The sequence below is a fragment of the Planococcus citri genome, chromosome 1 (assembly GCF_950023065.1).
Source record: "Planococcus citri chromosome 1, ihPlaCitr1.1, whole genome shotgun sequence".
Lineage (NCBI taxonomy): Eukaryota > Metazoa > Arthropoda > Insecta > Hemiptera > Pseudococcidae > Planococcus > Planococcus citri.
This window is the reverse complement of record NC_088677.1, coordinates 12,633,775-12,660,354: the sequence shown is the minus strand read 5'-3', so window position 1 is coordinate 12,660,354 and position 26,580 is coordinate 12,633,775. Positions and strand designations below refer to the sequence as shown.

The following is a 26,580-nucleotide window of genomic DNA, read 5'->3' as shown; positions in this document are numbered from 1 at the left end:
GACAAAATTTGAAAAAATCGAAAAATTTGAAGATTTTGAAAAATTTGAATTTTTAAGGGTGGGTTTTTTAGTAAGTCTGACCGAAAATTTTGCAATTTTCGGAAGAATTACGCGGAAGTTAGGCGCCAATATGATAGAGTGAGATCTAACATGATTGATATAGATGGTTTTTATCAGAATTACTACCTACGTGCTTAAGTCAAGAAATATTCCCTAAGGTAGTGAATTTATGCCTCGCCAGGTTAGCTCAATATATCGGAGAGGTTTCAGTCATGCAGCTCATTCTTCACAGAAATAATCTCTAATTACCAATAAGACTCATATTAATTACACTAAAGTGATAATATGTTTATTGTTAATCAGAAATAATGAAATCAAATACATATTAAAAGGGTACAAAGATAAAAAAGTATAGAATAACTATAGGGTTGTTCTATAATAGGTACATGCACAAGCTTATACCTTACGACTCGCGTTAATGAATTACGGAAGGTGGGTAATTAGATACCCTAGAAATTGCATGCAATTTCGGAATAAATGGTGAGATATACTCACCCAGGTTTACATAATGTCCGCTTCTACTGTCTCTTTCAAGGTGGCTCACTAATACTAGGCCGGTCGACAGCAATGTAATACACGAGGTACCTATTCTTCTAGGACTATCTCCGATGGCTAGCATAATCGGATGATATCCGGTGTGAACGCGATTAATTACGTATACGATAATTTAAATCACGAAGCGAGAAACATTTTAACCACTAAAAGTGGGCGAAGACTGAATAAAAGGAGATGAGCATCCCCGTAGAGGGATCTCATCTTACTCGTATCAACATAAATGCACTTTCTGACCAAGAACCAGCTTCGCGCGATCGCCGAGTCCAAGATCTTTTGGAAGCTCAACTTATTTAGAAGTTTAGCCCATTTTAAATACAACTAGTTTGGCTCGCGTCCGTGTTGCTCTATTTATACTATTTTTGGGTGCATCGGATGCGTTCTATGCGTTTGCTGCGCGCGATTACGTTATAGCTACGTAGTAGGAGTAGCACAGTAGTAGGAGTTAACACATTACCGAACTTGCAGTTTAAGGGAGTTATTTTATTCATCATCTCTATGGTGATGATTAATTTAATCATCGCTTAGGCGATGAAGGCATATTTCCTCATATCACATTATCAACAAATTTCAATGAGAAAATTGTCATTGAATAACTATGTACCTAATATATATGTACATATGCTTGAAGGGTGATATTGCACATTACCCGTAGTATTAATGCCACCTAAACTTGGTTGTTTGACCGGAAATTTGTTTAAAAATAGGTACCTAGATCATAAAATGACTTACTCATCCTCATGCACGAGTGTAGATTTTATTATATAAGTAGGTACTTTTACAGCATAAAATCCGTACTCACCTGTAACAAAAAAATGAAACCATTGATGAAAAAAAAACACGCTTACCTACTAAAAAACATTCACCAGTCAACTAGCAAGTAATTTTATTTTTTTCCCACAAATGTTGATGGAGGGGGAGGGGGTGGGGTTAGGGACAAAATATCAATGTTTGGGTTATACGTTAGAAAATGGAATGCAGATTAAAATGTCATGGAACGTCATGAGTCGTGAGGGCCATTGACTCTTTTCAGCATTGAAAAAGTCGTCAATTTTCAAGTAATGTTTGCCTCATCTTCTTTTTGACTTTTCATCGTCAACTTTTTATTACATTTCCTGGCGATTGCTGAAACCGAAGAAGTTTACTCATGAGTGCAAGACTACACTCAGAAAAATACCAAGCTCCTGAGCCACAGATGGAGCTGAATCAAAATACTTACCCTCAATGTAGGGTGATTTTTGAAGGAAAAAAAGTGGCATGCACGAGTATTTTGTCACTTTTGGGTAAGTGTGCCTTTTTTAAAACTTGATATTGAAAATTTTGAAAGATCATAAACAAAAATTTCATATTACATATTATAAGCATAGCTATAGGGGCTTATAGTAAGTAAGTTAGTTTTCATTTTTGAAATGTTTTCAAAAACGTACCTACTATTTTCACAATTTTGCAAAAAATTGATCAATTTTTACTAACTTAACTACTTCTTCGAAATATTGAAACGGTTTGAAACAGGTTTCAATCAAATCAGAGGGTCGAAAATGAAATATTTGACTAAAATTCAGCTTTCTAGGCCAATTTATTGAAATTATGTTTTTTTTTCACGTGGACACGTGCTTGATGGATGCGAAATTCACTCTACTTTCGATTGATATGATTTTTAAGATAGGTAGTTAGTGGCGGATAAGACGGATGATAATATCCTCAGAGGAAGTAGGTACCGATGATGCAGAAGATCCAAAATCTCCAGAAATTGTTTTAGACTAAGTAAGTAATACTGGTTTCTATAAGTAATCAAATTTTGATACTGGTAAACTCGAGTATTGAAAACTAAGTGTGATTTATGGTTTGCCGTGTTGCAGTTTATCTTGAGAAAAACCTTTGAAATGGTCGTTTTTGGGCAATTTACTTCGTTTTGATTCATTTTCATCTTCATTTTTTCATAAAAATACTTCGCAGTTTGGAGTAACAAAGAATCATGTTCAGAAGAAAAATGAAATTTTTTGTATGGCATCATTAGTAAGGAATCATGTATTTTCCATCCTTGCTGCATTATAGGATGTGATTTCCAAATACTGGAGACTGAAAAAACTTATGACTATCTCGGGCTAATCTTGTAATAGGTAGTTAGAAGAAGATTTTTCGAATTTTCTGCTTAAATTATGCAAAGAGCTATTCTGGATCGACTTTCTGAAAACATCTCTTCGATGGAAAGATTGCGGCTACCTCATCCCAGCAGTTTGTATGAGCGAAGCTGTCAATTTGAACGATTTGCTCTGATGGAAATTGTCTCCAGTTGGTCTTGGAAAATGTGAGATGGAATCAGAATGGCGTCGATTAAGGAACTATTCTTTCAAAGAAGCGTCAGACGCGTCAGACCTCTCGTTCCGTTCATCATAATTAACGACATTTATATAGATGATCACAAGAGAAAGACATATGTCCTTGGATCAAACGTTCTTTGAATTACCATACTTACCTACTAGTAAAAAAGTAGTTTTTAGTAGGTATTTTTTTTTTTTTAATTCTTATGTTGCCAGCAAAACGAGGCATAGCTGGTACAAGCATTTTTTGCACCTTTCTTTGACATTCAAAACTGCTTTAGAGATCAAATTTTCCCACTTCGTCCAAAAAAGGACACTTGAAATTTCCCACTTTGCCCTAAAGTGGCCACTTAAAAATTGAAAAACGAAATTTCACCCAAATTGACATGAAAAACTGAAAGTTGATATGCATCCTAGTACATATTTCTGGCACCCCGAACCCATTAAAAATGGTTAAAACATTTTAGTGTCCAGTTCTGGAGCCTCAACAACATTTTTCGAAGTTGAATTTTCAACAAAGGTTTACCTATAAGTAATAAAGTAGAGGAAGCTAAAATTTACATTATACTCTTGTATGGATGGCCATGATGGCTTTTCATGAAAATCTTGGAATTTCCAAAGTGTCGCTGGCAGTTCCAAAACGCCCTGAAACCACCTTCAATCGACTCAGTACGTTGAAGTTGAGGTTCAAAGTAGGTAAAGTTTTGCTTTCCAACTTTCTTCGGTGAAATTTTATGGGAATTGCAACTTTCAAAAATCTGCTGGAGGCTTCAAAACTGCTTGAAATGGTATGAAACAGTTTTCAATCGAATCAAAGGGTCGGCGATATTTTGCTAAAATTCAGCTTTCCAGGCTACTTTATTGAAATTTTGTTCTTTTTTTTCAACTGGCGAGATGGTTGATATTTGAAGAAGTTTCTCTACTTTCGATTGATATAATTTTGAAGATCGAAGCTATAGTAAGTGTAATTTATGGTTTACCGGGGCGCAGTTAAACCTTTCAAGTAGTCACATTTGAGCACTTTACTTTATTTCAATTCATTTTTCTATGAAAATACTTCACACTTTGGAGTAACATGGATTTTCGAGGAAAGAGAGAAAAAATGCTCTAGAGATTTTTTGTACATCGCATTCATTAGTAAGGAATCGTATATTTTCCATCCTATTCTCCTCGAGCAAAGCAAGCTCGCTCCAGAAAGGTTTTGATTGCAAGCACTGGATTTGTTTGTTTCTTTTTTAAAAATAATTTCCAGTTTTCCAAACATACATTCTGAGCAGCAGAAATTCTTACCGAGCCATCGAAAAATCTCCCAATGCCCAGTTTCGATTGAAGTTCATTTTTGGAACTTCCCAGAGCGATTTTTAAATTCTTTCTTTTTTTAATCAGGTACCTACTTTGTTGATCATACCGTCTGTAGAATATTTAAAATTCGTCGAAGGCTTCAGAATAGCCCAAAACCAATAGTGATCGATTTGCTGAAGTTGAATCGAAGACATTTTTCACATTGGTTCACTTCTCTCAGAAAAAATCTTCATTTCAAGAAAATATTTGAGAGTCGGCCTCGAAACAGTTTTTTTTTCATTTTTAAAATTTTTCCAAAAATTCCAAAAATGAACTTCTGCCCCAGAAATTTTAGTTGCGGGGATTTTGAGACATGCTCCACCTTCGATCAAGCACTGCCATGTATTTTTAAATAATGTAAGTATCTTAATTATTATTGACTGAACATACTCGTATTTTCGTCCATGTAGGTAAGTAGTTCTATTTTTACAATATTATTTTATTGGAAAAGCATTATCAAGTTGATGTGATAACTCCCCCATGACTTGGAAATTACGAAAATTTTAACTCAAAATTTTGAACCAAAATCCAAAATTTGATCTGTAAAAATTTTATTATTTCGAAAATAATGCAAAAATTGTATCGGAAATTTATCAAATCGATAAAAGCATAGGTAAGATTTTTTTTAACCTTTGATCCTGAATTTTGAATTACAAAAATGTAAGCCTGATTGATTATTGTAAAACCTTCAAACCAGAAATAATACACATGCAAATGTAACTACCATTTACTATAATATCCTTGTGTTTGGTCTTTCTTTCCCTTCCTAACAATGGTAACCACAACCAGGAATAACCCCATTTAGCCCTGGTCTGCCATTTTCGAAGCAGAGACAACCGAAGTGCCAAAGTCGATCTTATTCATCATTGCCGGTGTAATTGCGTAGGTAGGTCTAGGTACATAGGTATGTAACTACTTTTATTTCCAAAACAGAAACAGAAGAGGAGACGAAGCCGAACTCAGTCTAGATGTCAAGGAAGCGCACAATAAAATTTCGACATCGCAAGACAGCAAGTTGCATTCATTAACGACATAGTAAGGAATCATATATTTTCCATCCTATTCCTCTCGAGCAATGAAAGCTCACTCCAGAAGAATTGAGATTGCGAACACCGGATTTGTTTTTTCGAAATTAATCTCCCGTTTGCCACACCTACATTCTAAGCACATGATTTAGATTCAATCGATCCAGTTTTCATAGGAAAATTATGACTGATCCACTGAAAAATATTCTATAATGCTCAATTTCGATTTTAGTCCCATAACCACGAAGTTTACGAATTTTATTAGGTATTTTGGTTACTTTACTGGATCTTTATGCTTCGATAGATTGTTCAAGTTTTTATCTCTGGAGCAATCAGACTGCAATTCTGCCCCGATTGCGAGTTTTTCTGTCGATAATTGTGGCAATAAAATTGATTTCAATTTCATAATTGGAGCAATTACGTTTCAATTTTGGTAACTAGTGGAGGGGGGGGGGAGAAGTTGGCCTATTTTCACGTTTTATTTCACTGATTGGACTTACATTTTCTAGAAGCTTAGCATAAGGCGTGACGTTTTTATGAGATGGCCGGGAGGTTATTCATCTAAAACGGAATCGCTGATAGTATACATATGCAAAATGGCTCATCAATGAGCAAGTAATCATACATCATCATCATCATTGTCATTTTGCCAAGTGTAGCCAAAAATCGAATCTCGATAATGAAACAGACTAAACTTTCTTACATCTTATGTGAATCCGTAAATAATTCTATCTTACGTGGTGTAGAAAATATGGTGGAAGAAAATTGGTGACTCTTTATTATCATTACATGTGGTGTATTGGGTTGTGATTTACCTAAAAAGGAGATGCATGAATCTTCTGCTTAAATTATGCAAAAAGCTAGCTGGATCGACTTCCTGAAAACATCTCTTTCGATGAAAAGATTGCGCTACTTCATCCCAACAGTTTGTATGAGCGAAGCTGTCAATTTGAACGATTTGCTCTGATGGAAATTGTCTCCAGCTGGCGTTAGAATATTTGAGACGGAATCTGATTGGCGTCGATTAAGGAAATACTCTTTCAAAGAAACGTCAGACACGCCAGACCTCTCCTTCTGTCCACCATAATTAACGACATTTATATAGATGATCACGACGTTCGTTGACTTATAAATACCTACTAGTGAAAAAGTAGTTTTTAGTAAGTATTTTTTTTTTTTTTTTTTAATTCTTATGTTGCCAGCAAAATGAAGCGGAGCTAGTACCAACATATATTTGCACCTTTCTTTGACATTCAAAACTTCACAAAAGATCAGATTTTCCCACCTCGTTCAAAAAAGGACACTTGAAATTTCCTACGTTGCCTAAAAGTGGCCACTTTAAAAGTGAAAAACGAAATTTCACCCAAATTGACCTGAGAAACTGAAAGTTGATATGCATCCTAGTACATATTTCTGACACCCCGAACCGATTAGAAACGGTTAAAATATTTTAGTGTCCAGTTCTGGAGCCTCCACAACATTTTTTGAAGTTGAATGTTCTACAAAAGTTTACTCAAGCAATGAAGTTGAGAAGCTAAAATTTACATTATGCTCTTGTATGGATGGCTTTTCATGAAAAGCTTGGAATTTCCAAAGTGTCACTTGCAGTTCCAAAACGGCCTGAAACCACCGTCAATCAACTGAGTACGTTGAAATTGAGGTTTGAAGTAGGTAAAGTTTTGCTTTCCAACTTTCTTTGGTTAAATTTTGTGGGAATTGCAACTTTGAAAAATCTGCTGGAGGCTCCAAAACTGCTTAAAATGGTCGAAAATGAGGTATTATACCAAAATTCGGGTTTCATGGGTCAATTTATTAAAATATTTGTACTATAAAAATTTTTAAACGAAATGACGCATTAAGATTTTATGTATTGCATTCATTAGTAAGGAATCATATATTTTCCATCCTATTCCCCTTGAACAAAGGAAGCTCGGTCCAGAAGGATTGAGATTGCGAACACTGAATTCCATTTTTTGAAATTAATTTACAGTTTTCCACACCTAATACATGGTAAGTACATTATTTCGATTCAATCGATCCAGTTTTCATCGGAAAATTGTTACCGAGCCACTGAAAAATCTCCTAATGCTCAATTTCAATTTTGGTTCTATGACCTTAATGTTTAGTTCCCAATTTTATAGATCTTTATGATGCTTCAATAATTTGTTGTATACATAGGTATGTTCTTATTATTTTGAGCAATTGGAAAAACCTTGAAGTCGTAGTATTTGAGTACTTTACCTCATTTTTATTCATTTATTTTTTTATTTTCATTTTTTAATGAAAATACTCGAGAATGGCATGGTTCTTAGTCTAGACGTCAAGAGCGCACTAAAAAAAACTTATTGAGAGGAGTTTTAGCTCAAAAACTACAACCGAATTCCAGGAAGACAGGTTTAGGTATTTTTTATATCTCGTCCATTGGTAAGGAAATCGATTATTGTAGTTTTTTTTTTTCAATTTATCAGCCCAGCATGTGATTACGAATATTTATTTCTGAACACGCTCCCAAATATCATTTTTGGTATTTTATGCGCGTTTGTTTCAAAATCGAAGAGCTGAGAGGGCACCCGAGGGGTCAGATTCAAAAAAATATACAGAAATTCAGATTCAGCGCTTTTGAGAATCAAGAGGGGAGGGAGAGGAGAGGGCATTATAAAGGGACAATCTCTAAAAAAAATGAGTGAATACCTACCCATTGGAACTCAGCACCCCAGATACAAAGCGAAGTTTCGCTTTCCAACTTCCTTAGGTCAAATTTTGAGGGAATTTCAACTTTGAAAAATCTGCTAGAAGCTCCAAAACTGCTTGAAACTATTTGAAACAGTTTTCAATCGATTCAACGGGTCAAAAATGAAATATTTTACTAAAATTCAGCTTTCTAGACTAATTTATTGAAATTTTGTTCATTATTTTCAAGTGGTCAGATGCTCGATTGATACGGAATTCTCTCTACACTTACGATTGATATGATTTTGAAGTGGTCACATTTGGGAACTTTACTTCGTTTTGATTCATTTTCATATTCATTTTTTCTTATGAAAATACTTCACACTTTGGAGTAACACAGTTCTCAGCTTAGATCCGAGCAAAGTAAGTTGAATTCATTAAGTAGTAAGGAATCACATATATTTTCCATCCTATTCCTCTCGAGCAATGAAAGCTCACTCCAAAAGAATTGAGATTGCGAACACCGGATTTGTTTTTTAGAAATTAATCTCCCGTTTGCCACATCTACATTCTAAGCACATGATTTAGATTCAATCGATCCAGTTTTCATAGGAAAATTATGACTGATCCACTGAAAAATATTCTAATGCCAAATTTCAATTTTGGTTCTATAACCTCGAAGTTTAAGAATTTTATTAGGTAATTCTGCAAGTTTTTATCTCTGGAACAATTAGACTGCAATTCTGCCCCGATTGCGAGTTTTTCTGTCGATAATGTAACAGTGAAATTGATTTCAATTTCATAATTAGAGCAATTACGTTTCAATTTTGTTAACGATCGAGGAAATGGAAGTAGAAGTTGGCCTATTTTCACGTTTTATTTCACTCATTGCACTTATATTTTCTAGAAGCTTAGCAAGGTACGTATGCAAAATGGCTCATCAATGAGCAAGTAATCATCCACCATCATCATCATTGTCATTTTGCCAAGTGTAGCCAAAAATCGAATCTCGATAGTGAAACTAATTTCATCTTACGTGGTGTAGAAAATACAGTGGAAGAAAATTGGTGACTCTTTATTATCATTAAGTCCATGCGGTATTGGGTTGTGATTTCCGGACGTACACTGAAGACTGAAAACCTAAAAAGGAAATGCATGAATTTTCTGCTTAAATTATGCAAAAAGCTACACTGGATCGACTTCCTGAAAACATCTCTTCGATGAAAAGATTGCGCTACTTTCATCCCAAGAGTTTGTATGAGCGAAGCAGTCAATTTGAACAATTTGCTCAGATGGAAATTGTCTCCAGCTGGTGATGAAAAATGTGAGATGGAATCAGAATGGCGTCGATTAAGGAACTACTCTTTCAAAGAAGCGTCAGACGCGCCAGACCTCTCCTTCTGCCCATTATAATTAACGACATTTATATAGATGATCACGAGAAAGACGCCTGCAGTTGGATTAAATGATCAATGGTTCAACTACCTACTCATTAGTAAAAAAAAAGTTTTCAGTAAGTATTTTTTTTTTTTTTTTTTTTTTTGTAATTCTTATGTTGCCAGCAAAATGAAGCAGAGCTGGTACTTACCAACATATTTTTGCACCTTTGTTTGACATTCAAAACTGCATAAAAGATCAGATTTTCCCACCTTGTTCAAAAAAAGACACTTGAAATTTCCTACGTTGCCCAAAAGTGGCCACTTTAAAAGTGAAAAACGAAATTTCACCCAAATTGACCTGAGAAACTGAAAGTTGATATGCATCCTAGTACATATTTCTGACACCCCGAACCGATTAAAAACGGTTGAAACAGTTTAGTGTCCAGTTCTGGAGCCTCCACAACATTTTTTGAAGTTGAATTTTCAACAAAAGTTCACCTAAGTAATAATAAAGGGGTGTGATTTAATACCACGACAAAAAAGGGCATCAGCACGACAAGCATAGGCACTTTTCACGCCAGAAAAATCATTACCACGACTAAATTGGAAATTCCCGACAATAAAGAGCTTATCCCGACATGATAGGTACTCCAACGACAAAATAATGTATCAAACGACGAATTAAAAAATTCACGACATTTTATTACTTTCAACTGCTATATAAGGCAATGCACGACAAAATTTTTCTTTCAAAAACAGGCATTTTACCGACAGAAATAAACGTTCTAAAATATTAAAATGATACCAAAAAAACGAAGTAGATATGTAAAAAATTGCTGTTTATAGAAGTAATGTTTTGTGGAGTTTGATGGGTGACCCCCCTTCCACTTTTGACCACAGGTACGACGCGAAAGGGGGCTAAGGGGCGACAGTTTGCCCCCCCTCTGGTTCCGCCAAAGTAGGAAAAACTTGGGAAATTGTGAGAAATTCAAGAAAGTTGGAAAAATGCAAAAATTCCAACAATATTTCAGTTTCAGACTTTCAGTTTTCAAAAATTCAAATTTTTTACAATCATGTACTTAATTATGCCGACAAAATCACCGATCTATCCTCAAAATTCTCATTTTTTCCCCAAGATTTTGCCCTCGCTTCGCTAAGGCAATTTGGTTCTCTTCTACTAAGTTACAAATTCCACTCAAATTTTTTTGAAAAAACCCTTAGTTGATTATTTGTTAAAATTTGTACAAAATATAATTGTAATTGAACTGATAATGTTCTGTCGTGTATGAAATTATTTTGTCGTGAATACTGCCTATCTCGTTATTAAATCGTAGTCGTTCATAAATACTTTATTGTCGGGCGTCATCTGGCGTGGAACTTCATCATTTTTCGTCGTTCATTCATCTTTTATGAACGAAAAAATGCTTGTCGTGATGACGCCCTTTTTCGTCGTGCAAAAAATATTTCCCCATAATAAAGTCGAGAAGCTAAAATGTACATTATACTCTTGTATGGATGACCATGGCTTTTCATGAAAATCGTGGAATTTCCGAAGTATCGCCGGCAGTTCCAAAACGGCATGAAACCACCGTCAATAAACTCAGTACGTTGAAATTGAGGTTTGAAGTAAGTAGGTAAAGTTTTGCTTTCTAACTTTCTTTGGTTAAATTTTGTGGGAATTGCAACTTTGAAAAATCTGCTTGAGGCTCCAAAACTGTTTAAAATGGTTTGATTCAATTCTTAATCGATTCAGGTATAATACAAAAATTCAGCTTTTCTGGGTCAATTTATCGAAATTTTATTCCTTTTTATTCACATGGCCAGGTGCTCCATAGGTGAGGAATTCTCTCTACTTTCGATTGATATGATTTCTAAGCTCTGTTTATCTATCTTAAGAACAATCTTTGAAGTGGTCACATTTGGGCACTTCACTTTATTTTGATTTATTTTTATCTTCATTGTTTGATGAAAATACTTTACAGTCTGAAGTGATATGGTTCTTTGTCTAGAGAAATCAAGGTTGCGCTCACTAAATACAAATTCGAGAGCCGATATGAAATGAAATTTTTTGTATCGCATTTATTAGTAAGGAATCATGTATTTTCCGACCTATTCCTCTCGAGCAAAGGAAGCCCACTACAGAAGGGTGGTGATTGCGAACATAGGATTTGTTTTTTTGAAATTAATTCCCAGATTGCTACACCTGTGGTAAGTATATATGATTTCGATTCAATCGATCCAGTTCTCAGTGGACAATTGTTACCGAGCCACTGAAAAATCTCCTAATGCACAATTTCGATTTTGGTTCTATGAACTTAAGATTTACTTATCATTTTTTCATGAAAATACTCAAGAGTGGCATGGTTCTTAGTCTAGACGTCAAGAGCGGCTTAAAAAAAACTTATTGAGAGGAGTTTTAGCTCAAAAACTATACATACATAGCTACCATGCATTTGAAACAAACAAACAGAAATCCCCATAGAATGAGTATATGTTTGGTATTTTTTATATCCCGTCCATTGGTAAGGAAATCGATTATTGTTGTTTTTTTTTTCAATTTATCAGCCCAGCATGTGATTACAAATATTATGTATTGTGATTAATGTTAATTTATCAAATTTAATTACTTATTCACGATGAGTGAAAACTAAAATTTCTTGAATCTAATCAAAGAGTCAAATCAATTAGTGAACTTAATAATGTTGAAAAGAGCGGCTTCGAATCTTTTCAGAGCGCTGGAAATGCTGACGCTGAAAAAGAATTACCAATTGAATATTATTGCTGTATCTCTCCATTCGAATTTAGAAGACGCTGAATTCAAATATTCAATTATTTTTTCGATGAGAACCCTTTGAACACGCTCCCAAACATCATTTCTGGTATTTTATGCCCTTCTGTTTCAAAATCGAAGAGCTGAGAAGGCACCCGAGGGGTCAGATTCAAAACAATATATAGAAATTCGGATTCAGCGCTTTCGATAATCACTATAATAGGAATCGATATGTCACACCACGTTTCCAAAGTTTTTCATATTTTACGAAATTGAGGGGGGAGGGGAAGAAGAGGGCACTAAGGGACCGTCTCTAAAAAAAATTAGTGAATAGTTATTATTGAACTCAGCACCCCCAGAAAACCTAAAACAAACAATGGGTCACAGATCACTTTAAATTTTCGAATTTTTGGCCATGTTTGAGACACTGAAGCTAACTTTAAAGACCTTTTCAAAGAAAACGCTATGAACACTGCGACATTCATCATTAGGTTAGAACCAACCTCATAAATATCGTTTTTCGCATTCAAGAAAAGCAAGTAGTTTATTTTAACTGGAGAATTCTGATGGCCCATATCAGAAATTCAAGATGGGTTGGAATGGGTATCTGCTACGTTCAGTTCAGATGCACTTTTACGTATTTTGATTTTAAACGGACGTATAATTGTTTGCAATGGAAAGTGGTCCTTTGAAGCCGTTTTACCCCGCACATAGAAGAGGACGCACTCAACCTCACCTAACGTTAACGTAAGACAAAGTATCAATTTTTTTTTAGTTCTTATGTCGCCAGCAAAATGAAGCAGAGCTGGTACAAACATATTTTGTGCACCTTTGACCTTTGTTAGATATTCAGAACTGCGTTCAAGAACAAATTCTCCCCCTTTGTTCAAAAGTGATCACTTGGAAACCAAAGAGCGAAATTTCACCAAATTGACCAGAAAAACTGAAATTTGATACGCATCCCAGTATTTCCGACACTCCGAACTGATTGAAAACGGTTAAATTATTTTCAGTATCCATGGTTCAGGAGCCTCTAAACCATTTTTTAGAAATTGAATTTTCAGCAGAAGTTTATCCAAGTATGTAGTAAAGTTGGAAGGCTAAAATTTACGTTGAAGCTGCAAAACTAAAAATTCCATTTTACCCTAACAAGGAGACCTGAGGAATTAAAAATTCAAACAAACACAGATGCCAATTAAAGTTCACCAAGTTACTTCGGCTTAATTTTTAATTCAAAAATAACGTTGAAATTCCCCACTCCAGAAGGGTTGAGATTGCAAACACTGAATTTTTCTGTTTTCAAATTGAATTTTCAACAGAAGCTTATCCAAGTAGTAAAGTTGGAAGGCTAAAATTTACGTTTTTATCTTTTACAGCTTTTAATGACACTATACAAATAGACGATAGTTAATCCTAAAACCTAGATGTCCATTACCTAGGAGACCTGAGGAATGAAAAATTCAAACAAATACAGATGCAAAATAAAGTTCACCAAGTTCCTTTGGCTTAATTTTAAATTCAAAAACAACGAACGTTAAAATAATAATAAAGTCCATCGTCGGACCGGTGAGTAGGTAAGTCTAAGATAATAAAAATAGTCGATTTCACAAAGTGACCGAGTGACCATAATAAGTCAACTCCTGGAATTTCCTAAATGTCACTGGTAGTTCCAGAACGGCCTGAAAACTCCTTCAGTCGATTCAGTAAGTTATACTTACGTTGAGATTCAGGTTCAAGGCAAAGTTTCGCTTTCCAACTCCCTTTAGGTCTAATTTTGTTGGAATTTCAACTTTGAAAAATCTGCTAGAGACTCCAAAACTGCTTGAAACGGTTTGAAACAGTTTTCAATCGATTCAGCGGGTCAAAAATGAAATATTTCACTAAAATTTAGCTTTCTAGACAAATTTATTGAAATTTTGTTCTTTATTTTCAAGTGGTCAGGTGCTCGATAAATGCGAAATTCTCTCTACTTACGATTGATATGATTTGTAAGCTAGTAAGTGTAATTTATGGTTTGCCGCGTTACAGTTCGTCTTAGAAAAAACCTTTGAAGTAGTCACATTTGGGCATTTTACTTATATATCTTTTTTTCTTCGTATTTTTAAACGCACGTATCATTTGTTTGCAATGGAACCGTTTAATTCAGGCGCAGAAGAGCACGAATTCAACAGTATCCGTAGCAAGTATTTTTTTTTTTTCAGTTCTCATCTCGCCAGCAAAATGAAGCAGAGCTGGTACAAACATTTTTTTTATTTAATATTCAAAACCGTATTAAAGAGCAAATTTTCCCACTTTGCCTGAAAGTGGCCACTTGAAAACCAAAGAACTTAATTTCACTGAATGAATCTGAAAAACTGAAATTTAATATGGATCCTAAGTATACCTATTTTTTGACACTCCGAACCGATTGAAAACGGGTACCTACACTTTTTTCAGCACCCCAGTTTTGGAGCTTTCAGAAATATTTTTTCAAGTTGAATTTTCAACAAAAGTTTAGCTACTCGTATGTAAGTAGGTAATGAAGTTGGGAGGCGAAAATTCGCATTATGGTCTTTTATGTCTTTATATAAAAATCTGGAATTTCCAAAGTATTACTGGTAGTTCCAAGACGTCCCAGTAGGTACGTTGAAATAGAGGTTTAGAGTAAACTTTCGCTTTCCAACTTCCTTTGGACAAATTTTGTGCGAATTGCAACTTTGAAAAATTTGCCGGAGGCTCCAGAACTGCTTGAAACGGTATGAAACAGTTTTCAATCGAATCGAAGGGTCGAAAATAAGATCTTTTTTTACTAAAATTTAGCTTTCTATAGACTAATTTATTGAAATTTTGTTCTTTATTTTCAATTGGTCGGGTGCTTGATTAGATGCGGAATTCTCTCTACTTTCGAATGATATGATTTTGCAGTGGTCACGTTTGGGCAATTTACTACGTTTTGATTAATTTTCATCTTCATTCTCTCATGGAAATTACCAACTTCGTAAATTGGAGTAACATATGGTTCTCTGTCTAAATGTCAAGTCAAGGGAGCGCACAAAAAAAGATTATCGGAGCAAAGCAAGTTGCATTCATTAAGTAGTAAGGAATCATATATTTTTCATCCTAATTCCTCTCGAGCAATCGAAGCTCGCTCCAGAAGAATTGAGATTGCGAACACCGGATTTGTTTTTTCGAAATTAATTCCCCGTTTTCGAACACCTACATTCTAAGCACATGATTTAGATTCAATCGATCCAGTTTTCATAGGAAAATTATGACTCATCCACTGAAAAATATTCTAATGCCCAATTTCGATTTTGGTTCTATAACCTCGAAGTTTACCAATTTTATTATTTTGGTTACTTTTCTGGATCTTCACGCTTCTATAGATTGTATCAGTTTTTATCTCTGAAGCAATTAGATTGCAATTCTGCCCCGATTGCGAATTTTTCTGTCAATAATGTGACAGTAAAATTGATTTCAATTTCATAATTGGAGCAATTATGTTTCAATTTTGTTAACTAGAGGAGATAGGGGGAGAAGTTGGCCTATTGTCACATTTTATTTCACTGATTGGGCTTACATTTTCTAGAAGCTTAGCACAAGGCGTGACGTTTTTATGAGATGGCCGGGAGGTTATTCGTCTGAAATGAAATCGCTATTAGAACGTACATATGCAAAATGGCTCATCAATGAGCAAGTAATCATCCATCATCATCATCATTGTCATGTTGGCAAGGGTAGCCAAAAATCGAATCTCGATAGTGAAACAGACTAAACTTTTTTACATCTTATGTGAATCCGTGCAAAAAAGATCAGATATTCCCACCTCGTTCAAAAAAGAACACTTGAAATTTCCTACGTTGCCCAAAAAGTGGCAACTTTAAAAGTTAAAAACGAAATTTCACCAAAATTGACCTGAGAAACTGAAAGTTGATATGCATCCTAATAAAATACATATTTCTGACACCCCGAACCGATTAAAAACGGTTAAAACATTTTAGTGTCCAGTTCTGGAGCCTTCACAACATTTTTTGAAGTTGAATTTTCAACAAGAGCTTACCTATGAGTAATAAGTTGAGAAGCTAAAATTTACATTATACTCCTGTATGGATGGCCATGGCTTTTCATGAAAATCTTAGAATTTCCAAAAGTGTCGCCGGCAATTCCAAAACGCCCTGAAACCACCTTCAATCAATTCAGTACGTTGAAATTGAGGTTTAAAGAAGGTAAAGTTTTGCTTTTCAACTTTCTTTGGTTAAATTTTGTGGGGATTGCATACTTGAAAAATCTGCTGGAGGCTCCAAAACTGCTTGAAATGGTTTGAATCAATTTTTAATCGATTCAGCGGGTCGAAAATGAGGTAGGTATTATACAAAAATTCACCTTTTGTGGGTCAATTTATCGAATTTTTATTCATTTTCATTCAAATGGCCAGGTGCTCCATACGTGAGGAATTCTCTCTACTTTCCATTGATATGATTTTTAAGCTACCTAGTAAATGTGATTTATGGTTTACCTTACCGAGTTGCAGTTTATCTTGAGAAACCCTTTTCAAGTGGTCACATTTGGGCACTTTACTTTACTTGGATTCATTTTTATCTTCATTTTTTGATGAAAATACTTTGCAGTCTGGAGTGACATGGTTCTTTGTCTAGAGAAATCAAGGTTACGCTCACTAAAGTAGGTACGTAACTACGTATAGCATGCTAATGCCATTGAATTGAGATTTTTTGTATCACATTCATTAGTAAGGAATCATATATTTTCCATCCTATTCCCCTCGAGCAAAGCAAGCTCCCTCCAGAAGGGTTGTGATTGCCAACACCCGATTTGTTTTTTTGAAATTAATTCCCAGATTTCCACATCTGTGGTAAGTATAGGTACATAAACATGATTTCGATTCAATCGATCCAGTTCTCATCAGAAAATTGCCACCGAGCCACTGAAGAATCTCCCAATGCTCAATTTCAATTTTGGTTCTATGACCTTAAGGTTTACTTATCTACTAGCCTTAACATTTCAACTTTTAAGTTGCTCTTTCAAAAAATTTTAGAATTCAGCGTTATTATAGACTGCAAGAAGTCTTCTTCGAGTTGCCTCTATGCAACTTTGATACCTATTATAAGATGGAAGAAACACCAATCAAGAATTAAAATGACAGTGGTAGTTTCAAAACGACCTCAAACCACCTTTGGTCGACTCAGTACGTTGAAATTGAGGTTTAGAGTAAAGTTTCGCTTTCCAACTTCCTTCGGTCAAATTTTGTGCGAATGGCAACTTTGAAAAATTTTCTGAAGGCTCCAAAACTGCTTGAAACGTTATAAAACAGTTTCCAATCGAATCAAATGGATCGAAATAATAAGATATAATATACTAAAATATAGCTTTCTATGCTAATTTATTGAAATTTTGTTCTTATCTTCGGTCAGGTGCTTGACAGATGCGGAATTCTCTCTACTTTCAATTGATATGAATTTGAAGCTATAGTATTTATGGTTTGCCGATTTGCAGTTCATCTTAAGAAAAACCTTTGAAATCGTCACTTTTAGGCACTTTACTTACAAGGGAGCTACCCAAGGTCTGACACGCGGATCGAAAAAAATTTTTCACAGGCGGATAGAGCATCAAAAAATATGTTATGAGCCAAAATTTTAGCTGCTGAAGTTGACAGAGGGAGAAACCACGGGGGTTTGAATATCAAAAAATCACAAGAATACGCAAAAATATGCTGAAAAAAGTATAAAAATTGAAATCATTCGGCACCCTGTTCGCTTCAGCAGCTATTTTTTTGGCCACGATCTACCATCGATATATGACGACTTATGGTGGACAAGTCGCCGCGATCTGCGTGTCAGACCTTGGGGGTGAATTTTTCCCCACACCCTAATTCTAGGCGAAATTTTCGAAAGAAAATCTGGGGCATGTGATATCTCAAATTGTATGTTTTTGGTGACGCTGAATACGAATATGACGTCAGATTTTTGATTGGACCCCATCCACGGCCCGCAGCACCTCCCCAAAGGGGGTAAAAGTTCGAAAAAGTGTTTTGTTCGTGAGACACATGAAATAGTATGTTTTTGGTGACGCTGAATACGAATATGGCGTCAGATTTTTGATTGGACAAGTCGCTGCGATCGGTGTGTAACACCTTGAGGATAATTTTTTCCCTTATTACAAAGAATTTACGAGTAAAAGATGGAAAATCAAAATAACTCGCCACCCTATATGCTTTGCAGCTATTTTTTTTAATTTTTTTTTTTACCATGAACCATCGTCGTCGATATATGATGTCCAAGGGTGGACAAAAATCATTAAAAATGATTTCATTTTTTACGAGTGAAAAAGTCACCCCTCGGGTGTCACAAGCGGATCCAGTTTTGTATCCCATCCATTAGTAAGGAATCATATATTTACTATCCTATTCCCGTCGAGCAAAGGAAGCTCGCTCCGGAAGGGTTGAGATTGCAAACACCGGATTTCTGTTTTTTTTTTGAAATTAATTTACAGTTTTCCACATCCTACACGGTAAGTACATGATTTGTACATGATTTCGATTCAATCCATCCAGTTTTCATCGGAAAATTGTTACCAAGCCACTGAAAAATCTCCTAATGCTCAATTTCAATTTTGGTTATTCCACGACCTCAAAGTTTAGTTACCAATTGTTTTATTTTGGTCACTATACTAGATCTTTATGATGCTTCGATAATTTGTTGTATTAACTTCTTATCATTTTGAGCTTGGACACTTTACCTAATTTTGATTCATTTTTATTTTCATTTTTTCATGAAAATACTTAAGAGTGGAATGGTTCTTAGTCTAGACGTCAAGAGCGTCCTAAAAAAAACTTGTTGAGAGGGTTTTAGCTCAAAAACTACACACTATGGATTTGAAACAATCAAACCGAAATCTATACATTAGCATCAGTTCGCAATTTTTTATATCCCATCCGGCATCCATTGGTAAGAAAATCGATTATTGTTGTTTTTTTTTCTTCTTCAAATTTATCAACCCAGCAGGTGATTACGAATATTTATTGTGATTAGGTAGGTAGTGTTAATTTATTAAATTTAATTACTTATTCACGATGAGTGAAAACTTAAATTTCTTGACTCTAATCAAAAAGTCAAATCAATTAGGTACCCAATGAATTTAAATGTTGAAGAGAGCGGCTTAGAATCTTTTCGAAGCACTGGAAATGCTGACGTTGAAAAAGAATGGATAAATTAGGTGCCAATCGAATATTACTGCTGTATCATCTTCATTCGAATTTCGAAGACGCTGAATTCAAATCTCAATTATTTTTTCGATATGGAACCCTCTGAACACGCTCCCAAACATCGTTTTTGGTATTTTATGCGCTTTTGTTTCAAAATCGAAGAGATGAGAGGGCACCTGAGGGGTCAGATTAAAAAAAATATACAGAAATTCGGAATCAGCGCTTTCGAGAATCACTATAATAGGAATCGATATGTTACACCACGTTTCCGAAGTTTTTCATGTTTTACGAAATGCGGGGGGAGGGGGAGGAGAGGGCACTAAGGGATCGTCTCTGAAAAAAATTAGTGAGCATTTGAACTCAGCATAATCCAAAACCTAAAAAAAACAATGGGTCACAGATCATTATAAATTTTCGAATTTTTGACCATATTTGAGACACTGAAGCTAACTTCAAAGAACTTTTCAAAGAAAACGCCAAGAACACTTGGACATTAATTAGAACACACTTCATAGATCGCATGTTCGCATTTAAGAAAAGCAAGACGTAGTTTATTTTAATTGGAGAATTCTGATGGCCCATATCATAAATTCAAGATGGGTTGGAATGGGTATCTCCTACGTTCAGTTCGGATGCACCTTTTTTTTCTTTTTTTTTTTTTTAGTTCTTATGTCGTCAGCAAAATGAAGCAGAGCTGGTACAAACATGTTTTTTTCACCTTTATTAGATATTCAAAACTGTGCATTCAAGGACAAATTCTCCCACTTTGCTCAAAAGTGGTCACTTGAAATCCAAAGAACAAACTTTCACCAAATTGACCAGAAAAACTCAAATTTGATACACATCCCAGTATTCTGGACACATCGAACTGATTGAAAACGGTTAAACCATTTTCAGTAGCCATGTTCGATCAGGAGCCTCCACAACATTTTTTTTTGGAGTTGAATTTGCTAAAATTTACGTTTATATGCTCTTTTATGGTTTTTAATGACACTACAAAATGGAGGATAAAACCTTAATTACCGAGATTTCTAGTATCATACCTACTAGGTACATGGAAAACATGATGAATGAAAAATTCCAACAAACACAGATACAAATTAAAGTTCACTAAGTTCCTTTGGCTTAATTTTAAATTCAAAAACAACGTTAAAATAATAATAAAGTCCATCGTCGGACCGGTGAGTAGGTAAGTTTAAAATAATAAAAATGGTCGATTTCACAAGTGACCGAGTGACCATATAAGTCAACTCCAATGACTAAAACTATTACGAAACACTAGGACGTGCCTCGAATAAACGATTTATGGCTTTTAATGAAAAACTGGGATTTCCAAAATGTCACTGGTAGTTGCAGAACGGTCTGAAAATACCTTCAGTCGACTCAGTACTTTATAGGTTGAAACTCAGTTTAAAGCAAAGTTTCGCTTTCCAACTTCCTTAGGTCAAATTTTGTGGGAATTTCAAGTTTGAAAAATCTGCTAGATGCTCCAAAACTGCTTGAAAAAACGGTTTGAAACAGTTTGCATTCAAATCAGATGGTCAAAAATATGATATTTCACTAAAATTCAGCTTTCCAGGCTAATTTATTGAAATTTTGTTCTTTATTTTCAAGTGGTCGGGTGCTCGATAGATGTGGAATTCTCTCTATGATTGATATGATGTTTAAGCTAATAATAAGTGTAATTTATGGTTTGCTGAGTTGCAGTTCATCTTGGAAAAACGTTTGAAGTAGTCGCATTTGGGCATTTTACTTATATCTTTTTTCTTCGTATTTTTGAACGGATGTACATTTGTTTGCAATGGAACCGTTTCATCCAACAACACAAGAAGAGGATGATCATTCAACAGACTAAGTAAGTATCCGTAGTGAGTATTTTTTAAAATTTTTTTTTTAGTTCTTATATCGTCAGCAAAATGAAGCAGAGCTGGTACTAACATATTTTTGGCACCTTTGTTAGATATTCAAAATCAAAACTGCATTTGAGAACAAATTTTCCCACTTTGTTCAGAAGGGGCCACTTGAAAAGCAAAGAACGAAATTTCACCAAAATAACCTAAAAAATTGAAATTTGATATGCCTCTTAGTAATTCTGACACTTTGAATCAATCGGAATATAAAGGGTTAAGCCATTTCAGTACCCAGTTTTGGAGCCTCAGCAACATTTCTTAGAGTTGAATTTTCCACACAAGTTTATCCAAGTAGTAAAATTGGGAAGTTGAAATTCAAGCTCACTCCAGAAGGGTTGAGATTGAAAACACTGGATTTTTTTGTTTTAAAAGTACTCGTAGGTATAGGTAACTTCCAGTTTTCCACATCTACATTTTAAGTACATAGCTGTCATAGAAGAGGACGCACTCAACCTCATGTTGAGACGGCGTTTCAACGTATAGACTGAGATTTACCTAACGTAAGACAAAATTATCCAAGGTGAGTATTCTTTTTGTTTTTTTTTTGTTTATTTAGTTCTTATGTCGGCAGCAAAATTAAGCAGAGCTGGTACAAACATATTTTTTGAACCTTTGTTAGATATTCAAAACTGCATTTAAGAACTTTTTTCCACTTTATTCAAGAGTGGTCACTTGAAAGCCAAAGAACGAAATTTCACCAAATTGACTTGAAAAACTGAAATTTGATATGCATCAAAGCGTTTCTGACACTCCAAACCGATTGAAAACGGTTAAACCATTTTCAGTACTCATTTCTGGAACCTCCACAACATTTTTTATCAGGTAGTTGAATTTTCAACAAAAGTTCATCCAAGTAGTAAAGTTGGGAGGCTAAAATTTACGTTATGCCCTTTTATGGTTTTTAATGACACTACAAAATGGAATAACCATCAGATATCCATTACCACTACATGGAAGACATGAGGAATGAAAAATTCAAACAAATCACAGAAGCCAATTGAAGTTTACTATACCTAAGTTATTTTGGCCTAATTTTTAATTCAAAAACTACGGTTAAATAAAAAGAAAGTCCATCGTCGGACCGGTAAGTCTGAAATTATAAAAATAGTCGATTTCACAATTCACCCGAGTGACTAAATAAGTCAACACCAATGACTAAAACTAACGATAATAAGAAACTGTACGGATTACGAAACACTACGTGCCTCGAATAGATAAACGATTTATGGCATTTAATAAAAATCTGGAATTTCCAAAATGTCATTGGTATAGTTCCAGAACGGCCTGAAAACACCTTAAGTCGACTCAGTACTTGAGTTGAAATTCATGTCTAAAGCAAAGTTTTGCTTTCCAACTTCCTTAGGTTGAATTTTGTGGGAATTTCAACTTTGAAAAATCTGCTGGAGGCTCCAAAACTGCTTGAAACTGTTTGAAACAGTTTTCAATCGAATGATAGGGTCGAAAATAAAACATTTTAAAAAATTCGGCTTTCTATAGACCAATTTATTGGAATTTTGATCTTTTTTTCAAGTGATCAGGTGCTATGATAGATGTGGTATTATCTCTACTGTATAAGTACTTTCAATTGATATGAATTTGAAGCTAGTATTTATGGTTTGCCCAAAAGTTGCGGTTCATCTTATGAAAAACCTTTGAAATGTTCACTTTTGAGCACTTTACTTCGTTTTGATTCATTTTCATCTTTATTTTTCTATAAAAATATTTCACACTTCAAATCCTGACAAAAGGGATGATGAATTGAGATTTTTTGTATCGCATTCATTAGTAAGGAATCATATATTTTCCATCCTATTCCCCTCGAGCAATGGAAGCTCGCTCCAGAAGGGTTGAGATTGCGAACACTGGATTTGCTTTTTTGAAATTAATTCCCAGTTTTCCACACTTAGGTACATTCTGAGCAAATGATTTCGATTCAATCGATCCAGTTTTCATCGGAAAATTGTTACTGAGCCACTGAAAAATTTCCCAATTCTCGATTTTAATTTTTGATTCTATGACCTCAAAGTAATTACTCGCCAATTTTATTATTTTGGTTACTTAACTCGATCTTTATGCTTCGATAGATTGTATAGGTAGGAAGATTTATCTTTTGAGCAATTAGGCTGCATTTCTATATGGTTTTCCGAGTTGCATCTGTTCATTTTGAGAAAAAATCTTGAGGTGGTCGTATTTGGGCACTTTACTTTATTTTAATTCATTTCTATTTTCATTTTTTATGAAAATACTTACAAGTAGGAGTGGCATAGTTCTTTGTTCAGACGTCAAGAGCGCGCTAAAAAAACTTATTGAGAGAATTTTAGCTCAAAAACTACACACTATGCATTTGAAACGAACAGAAACAAAAAATCCATTAACGTTATATTCAAGTTGAGATTTCCTTCATTGGTAAGGAAATCGATTATTGTTGCTTCTTGTTCAATTTATCAACCCAGCAGGTGATTACAAAATATTAATTAGTGTTAAAATTAATCAAATTTAATTATACACGATGAGTGAAAACGAAATTTTGTTCGACTCTAATCAAACAGTAAAATCTATTAGTGAATTCAATTTAATGCGGAAGAGAGCGTCTTCGAATCTTTTCAAAGCACTGGAAATGCTGTCGTTGAACAACAGTTACCTAATTGAATATTATTTTATGTGAAACTGATACCGAAAGTTGCAGCAGACTCATACAGCAACTCTCATTGAAGTTAAGGTAAGTAAATAATTCTATCTTACGTGATGTAGAAAATACAGTGGAAGGAAATTGATGACTCTTTATTATCATTTACATGCGGTATTAGGAAGTTACGAAAACATCTCTTCAATGAAAAGATTGCGTTACCTACTTCATCCTAGCAGTTTGTATGAGCAAAGCTGTCAATAGGAACGATTTGCTCTGATGGCAGTTGTCTTCAGCTGGGGTGTTGGAAAATGTGAGACGGTGTCAGAATACCGTCGATTAAGGAACTACTCTTTCTTCAAAGAAAACGCCGAGAAAACTTTTGGACGTTGAAATTACATCACCAACTAACTAAGTAAGTAGGTATCCAGCCGCAGTAAGTATTTTTTTTTTTTTTTAGTTCTTATGTCGTCTACAAAATGCAGCAGAGCTTTGTTTAATATTCAAAACTGTGTTTTAAAGAATAAATTTTCTCTCCACTTGAAAACTAAAGAACGAAATTTCGCCAAATTAACCAGAAATATGTACTGAAATTTAGTACACATCCTAGAACATATTTCGGACACTCCGAACTGATTGAAAACGGTTGAACCATATTTTTCAGTACTCATTTCTGGAACCTCCACAACATTTTTTATTAGGTAGTTGAATTATCAACCAAAGTTTATCCAAGTACATAGTAAAGTTGGGAGGCTAAAATTTACGTTATGCCCTTTTATGGTTTTTAATGACACCACAAAATTGAGGATGACCTTAATAACCAAGATGTCCATTACCTAATACATGGAAACATGAAGAATGAAAAATTCAAACAAACACCGATGCCAATGAAAGTTCACTAAGCTACTTTGGCTTCATTTTAAATTCAAAAACAACGTTAAAATTCCTCACTCCAGAAGGGTTGAGATTGCAAACACTTGCCAAATTGCGGTTCATCTATAATTTTTATCATTTTAAACACTTCTATAAATGTATGTAACATTTAAAAAATGGCCTGTACAAGGTGCCCAGAAATATCGAGTACCCCTAAGAAAGTTTTATTGTATTTCCATCCTATTCCCCTCGAGCAATGGAAGCTCACTCCAGAAGGGTTGAGATTGCGAACACTGGATTTGTTTTTTCTTTAAATTGCTAGAATCTTCAGCAATGGGGAAAACTTTTGGACAATTTTTGGGAAAAAATTAACTTTAAGATTTTTTTGTAATAACCCGTGAATTTTGATATTTTTTGGCTAAAAGCAAGACTATCTGTTTTTGAGACCAAGCAAGAATTTTTGGCAATTATTGGTCAAAAAAATGGTGGGTATTTCTTCGCAATCTTCGTTGAAAATGGGATACATTTTTTGGTCACTGACATTGCGAAAATTCATGTTTAGAGGGAGTGAAAATACAATGTATTATTGGTTTCAACACAAGGCCCCTTAGTGGTTCGGGGCCTCTGGCGATCGCCAATTAGCAGTAGGTATCTTCATCTCAGAAATCAGAACTCTGTATACAAGATGTGCTGACCATTTTTTTTTATCCCCTTCATTGGTAAGGAAATCGATTATTGTTGTTTTTTGAAAAATTTATCAACCGAGCACGGCGATTACGAATATTTATACTCGTAATTAGCGTTAATTTATTAAAATTAATCATTTATTCACGATGAGTGAAAACGAAAATTTCTTGACTCTGATCAAAGAGTCGAGTCAATTAGTGAATTTAAATGTTGAAGAGAGCAGCTTCGAATCTTTTCAAAGCACCTGAAATGCTGACGCTGAAAAAGAAATTTATTGAGTATTATTGCTGTATATTTGGATAAACCTTCTTACATCTCATGTGAATCCGAGAAGAAGAATTCCATCAGCCATCTACAACTTCATACTTATTAATAGCAACTCATCCAGATAAGATAAATTATATGTTACAACGCAGTAGAATATACAGGGAAGGGAATTAGTGACTCTTTATCATCATTGGATGCGGTACTGGAAGTGATTTCCTTTCCAAACACCGGAGACTGAAAACCTATGACTATCTCGAGTCAATCTTGTGATAGGCAGTTAAAAGAAGATTACGAATTTTCTGCTTGAATGATACAAAGAGCCATACTGTATCGACTTCCTGAAAGCATCTCCAAAGTTTAATTTTCGACAAAAGTTTATCCAAGTACCTTGTAGTAAAGTTGTGAAGCTCCCTAGTCATGGTTTTTTGTCTAGACGTCAAGGTCAATGTAGCACCGAAACGTAAGCGGTTGCGAACTATGCCTCAAAAACTACTGAATTGAAGAATCAAATATCCTTGAACTCCGTACTCAGTTTTAAAAAATACTCAAGTTGTAAAATTCTTTAATTTTTTTGTATGTAATGTATTTTTATATTTTTTAAAAACTTTTCCTTAATTTTGGTTTTAAATTGATTTAATTGTGTGCGTATAGTAATTAAATTGTTAGTGTTTTTAAGATAATGTATTATTCTACATGTGTCCGTTGACGTATGTGATACGACGAGTAATTTAGTTCATTAACGAGTATTAGGTAATCATCCATCATCATCGTCATCATTATCATTATCATCACCAAAAAAAGTTCACTTCGGAATTCCCTAGTCATGGTTTTTTGTCTAGACGTTAAGGGCGCGCTAAAAAATTGATTAACAATTTATTGCTCCATAAATTATGCAAAGAGC

At 34.6% G+C, this 26,580-nt stretch overlaps 1 long non-coding RNA gene across 1 annotated transcript in view; it reads right to left on the bottom strand.

Moving 5' to 3' along the window:
* Window positions 1-327: 327 nt before the first annotated feature.
* The window catches only part of LOC135847731 (uncharacterized), a 63,124-nt gene continuing 36,871 nt past the window's right edge, over window positions 328-26,580 (bottom strand). Inside the window, exon 2 of the long non-coding RNA XR_010559221.1 lies at window positions 328-1,414. This is a non-coding gene — a long non-coding RNA (uncharacterized LOC135847731). The remainder of the gene's footprint in view (window positions 1,415-26,580) is intronic.